The sequence below is a fragment of the Sinocyclocheilus rhinocerous genome, unplaced genomic scaffold (assembly GCF_001515625.1).
Source record: "Sinocyclocheilus rhinocerous isolate Xijiao unplaced genomic scaffold, SAMN03320098_v1.1 scaffold867, whole genome shotgun sequence".
Classification (NCBI taxonomy): Eukaryota; Metazoa; Chordata; class Actinopteri; order Cypriniformes; family Cyprinidae; genus Sinocyclocheilus; species Sinocyclocheilus rhinocerous.
The window spans coordinates 141,854-146,406 of NW_015649279.1; the positions used below are offsets into that span (position 1 = coordinate 141,854).

At 40.1% G+C, this 4,553-nt stretch overlaps 1 pseudogene; it reads left to right on the forward strand.

Annotated features, from left to right (window-relative positions):
• LOC107710520 (homeobox protein otx5-A-like) overlaps positions 1-3,919 on the forward strand; it is a 5,846-nt pseudogene extending 1,927 nt beyond the window's left edge.
• Positions 3,920-4,553: the final 634 nt, after the last annotated feature.

Here is a 4,553-nt window from a genome sequence, read left to right on the forward strand (position 1 = left end):
TGGATGGATAGATAGATAGATAGATAGATAGATAGATAGATAGATAGATAGATGGATAGATGATGGATGGATAGATGCACATGAAAGACTATCTGTGTTTGTGTGGTTTATCATCAGACACTCCGCGGAAGCAGCGGCGCGAGAGAACCACCTTCACGCGCGCGCAGCTCGACATCCTCGAGTCACTGTTCGCCAAGACACGCTACCCAGACATCTTCATGAGAGAGGACGTGGCTCTCAAGATCAACCTGCCCGAGTCCAGAGTCCAGGTGAGTCCAGCAGAGCCCAGAGACACCTCATCCTGCATGCACCAGTCGGCGACTGCAACGGGATACTGACAGACGTCCCGTCTGTGTTTTGCAGGTGTGGTTTAAGAACCGTCGTGCGAAGTGCCGTCAACAGCAGCAGCAACAGACCAGCGGCCAGACCAAACCCAGACCGCCGAAGAAGAAGTCGTCTCCGGCCCAAGAACCCAGTGTCAGCGAGCCCAGCACCAGCACCAACGGCCCCTACAGCCCTCCGCCTCCTCCGGCCCCGAGCTCCAGCTCCACCAGCGCCACCGTGTCCATCTGGAGCCCGGCCTCCATCTCTCCGCTTCAGGACCCGCTGTCGGTCTCCAGCACGCCCTGCCTGCAGCGCTCCAGCGCCTACCCCATGACCTACACCCAGGCCCCGGCCTACGGGCAGTAAAAGGCTCTAAAGTGGTGAGGTTTTAGCAGCGATGCCATAAATGGACCATTTTTGGTTCCCCAAAGAACCTTTTTTGTAAAAAGTGTAAAGAATCTGCTGAAAAAAATTAGAAATCCTCAGTGTTGGGGGTAGCGCATTACAAGTAATCAGATTACTTTTTTCCAATTAACTAGTAAAGTAATGCATTACTTTTTAATTTACAATGAAATATCGGAGTTACTTTTTCAAATAAGAGTTACTTTGTTTTCCATCAGCTTGAGGCTTATTAATATCACTTTTGGTATGAAAGGGCCTTTAGAGTTGGCAAAAATATAACTTTTGTGTTTTTTGTTACTAAAAACACAAATAAGCAAGCCCAGCCCAAGTGACAAAAAGTAATGAAAAAGTAACATAATGCATTACTTGTAATGCAATATTGTAATTCATTACTTTAAAAAAATTAACTTTCCCCTACACTGACTGTGACTTAGTCTCACAATGTGACTATATTTCACTAGTGTAACACTATTTTTTTGGTTTAACATATATAAAACTCACAATTGTAATTTTATATCACACAATTGTTACTTTATTTATTGAAATAAAATTTTTTTTTTTTTTGCAATTGCATCTTTATTTCTTGCAGTTGACTTTATTTTTATTATTAAATATTTTTATACTCATAATTGTGACTTCTCACAATGTGACTTTATTTCTCCCTTTCAACATTATCTCACAACATCCTTTTTTATTTTTTACTCTGAAGCAGAAGCAGAATAGACCTCTAGCATGACATAGAGTGAGGGCCTATATATAGGGAAGAAAGGAAAGTGCTAGCTAATAATAGTTAAGTGTCTTAACATAGTATGCACCTTTTTTCTCTGTCTATGAGACTTTCATATCCATGTCTTTATTATGATTTTTTGCTTAGAAAGGCTTTGCTCTTTTCCGACAGCTTCCTATGGCACCTTCTGAGTCGTAGGTGGAAGTGTGCGGTAAATCCTTTCCCTGGACTCACTATACAGTCGTTGCTTTTTATGTGCATTTAAAAGGAAAACTTGGAATAGATAGCAAACTCAAAATGCTAAAAAAAAAAAAAGTGATCTGCATGAAGTGACCAATAAGTTTACAGGGATTTATCAATATCACTGAAAGCGCTACAAACCTAGCATGATTTCCACAGCGGTGGCAGTGTGCTGGTTGTGTGTGAAGAATTAGGTCAGTGTGACCATAAAGGTTCATGTCTTTATTGCCACTGTGACTTTCCCCTGAGAATATTGCCAGCCATGCACTTTAGAGCATTAGTTAAACCCCCGGACAAGGCCAAACTAAATGTAGGTGGTGTCACAACTGTGCTGACAACATAGTCTTTTCCATCGGTTTTCAGTAAGAGCAAACAGAACATTTATTCTCTTAAAGCCACCTTACTTCAAATGAGCATAAGATATTAAAAGCATTTTACAGCCCAATTCATTGCCTTCACATTGTAATAAGTACAAAATCCCAACACTCATATAACTTGTAATGGTTTTAATGGTTAAAATGGGAATTGTATTGGTTTTAATGGAAACTGTAATGGTCCCCTACTGGTAATTTGTTGCCTTGTATTAGTGGCGTGTTTAAACCACTGAATACTGATGGAATTTGGCCCAAAACTCACTACTTACTCTCAAAAATAAAGGTCCAAAATGGGTTGGATGGCATAGAAGAACCATTTTTGGTTCCCCAAAGAGCCTTTCAGTGAAGAGTTCTTAAAATAACCATTTTTTTTCTTAGTGTGAGGAACATTTTAATCATCTAAAGAAACTTTTTTCACTATAAGGAACCTTTTGTGGAATGGAAAGGTTCCATGGATGTTGATGGAGCCATTGATGAAGAACCTTTATTTTCATGAATGTGGATCACATAATACCCATATTCTGAACCATTTGGACGACATGGATAACCGTACAGCTGATGGTCCAGTGTAGATGGAGATGTTTCTTACTGTCTGTCTTGATTATTTATGAATAGCACTGAATGACGTGTAGCTGGTAGATGATAGAGAAATGAACAGAGCTCAAATGTTTAGTGCAGTAAAACAGTGATATACACCTCAACACGGTTAGATGACAATCATCATCTGAACTGCTAAAGTCTTGTTGTTCTAGGAGGTGTATCATTAGGCTAGATGATGTTTCAGCGTTCAGAATCCCAAATGTTTGTCGATAAGCTGCTTTTGAAACTGAAGAACGAACCTGAGATTCAGAGACTCCAGGAGCAAAGCATGCTGGGATTCCACTATAAGTCACATGACACGTGAACTCTAGCGCTCACTAGAGCTGAAGATGTTTCGTTTATGTTCTATATGTTTTCTTAATTGATATTACGATTGGATCAAGCATCTGTTGTTTCTTCTACAGTTGTTGTAAAACTGTGAAACATTCAGTATTTCCTGTCATTTACACGGCTGTGATTCTGAAACGTCAAACTGTACTTGAATGAATCATGTGTTGAGTTGCATGGAATTGAACAACAACAGAATCTCTCAGTCTTGACGTTTGTTTTCTTGTCAATCTCAGGGGTTTCTGACGCTCACAGACGCAGAGCTTTCATCGGCTCGTTACGCTCGTTTGTAAATCAGCGCTCTTTTCTGATGTTAGATTCTGTCTTTGATTGTAATGTCCTGCTTTTCATTGTGTTTGCATTTAGAGTCTTGTAGTTTTGAGACTTTTAATGAATTATAAATAAATAATTTCTTTCCATAAATACAAGACAGGTTGGTTTTGCTGATTTAGTATAGAATTTTGGGGAAAAAATTGTAGTATATCTTTAGTGTGTATATATCTGTCCCCCATGCACCTGCAGCTGTCGGCCACAGGGGGCGCTCTCAGCCCCATGAGCGGAGCACTCAGTCAGTCGCCCGCCTCGCTCTCGTCGCAGGGCTACACCGCCGCGTCACTGGGCTTCGGCGCCGTCGACTGCTTAGACTACAAAGACCAAACGGTGTCCTGGAAGCTCAACTTCAACGCTGCGGACTGTCTGGACTACAAGGACCAGAACTCCTGGAAGTTCCAGGTCCTGTAGAGCATCTAGAAGAAGCTTCGCTGCACTTCTAAAAGGCTCCAAAGTGGGGAGGTTTTAGCAGCGATGCCAAAAATGGACCGTTTTCGGTTCCCCAAAAAACCTTTGTGTGAAAAGTGTAAAGAATCTGCTGAAAAAAATTTGAAATCCACAGTGTCGGGGGTAGCGCATTACAAGTAACGCGAGTTACGTAATCAGATTACTTTCTTCCAAGTAACTAGTAATGCATTACTTTTTAATTGACAATGAAATATCGGAGTTACTTTTTCAAATAAGAGTTACTTTGTTTTCCGTCAGCTTGAGGCTTATTAATATCACTTTTGGTATGAAAGGGCCTTTAGAGTTGGCAAAAATATAACTTTTGTGTTTTTTGTTACTAAAAAAACAAATAAGCAAGCCCAGCCCAAGTGACAAAAAGTAACTCAAAAGTAACGCATTTCCATACAAAGTAACTAACGCAATTAGTTACTTTTCTCATGGAGTATCGCAATATGGTACTGGATTACTTTAAAAGTAACTTTCCCCAACACTCATATAACTTGTAATGGTTTTAATGGTTAAAATGGGAATTGTATTGGTTTTAATGGAAACTGTAATGGTCCCCTACTGGTAATTTGTTGCCTTGTATTAGTGGCGTGTTTAAACCACTGAATACTGATGGAATTTGGCCCAAAACTCACTACTTACTCTCAAAAATAAAGGTCCAAAATGGGTTGGATGGCATAGAAGAACCATTTTTGGTTCCCCAAAGAGCCTTTCAGTGAAGAGTTCTTAAAATAACCATTTTTTTTCTTAGTGTGAGGAACATTTTAATCATCTAA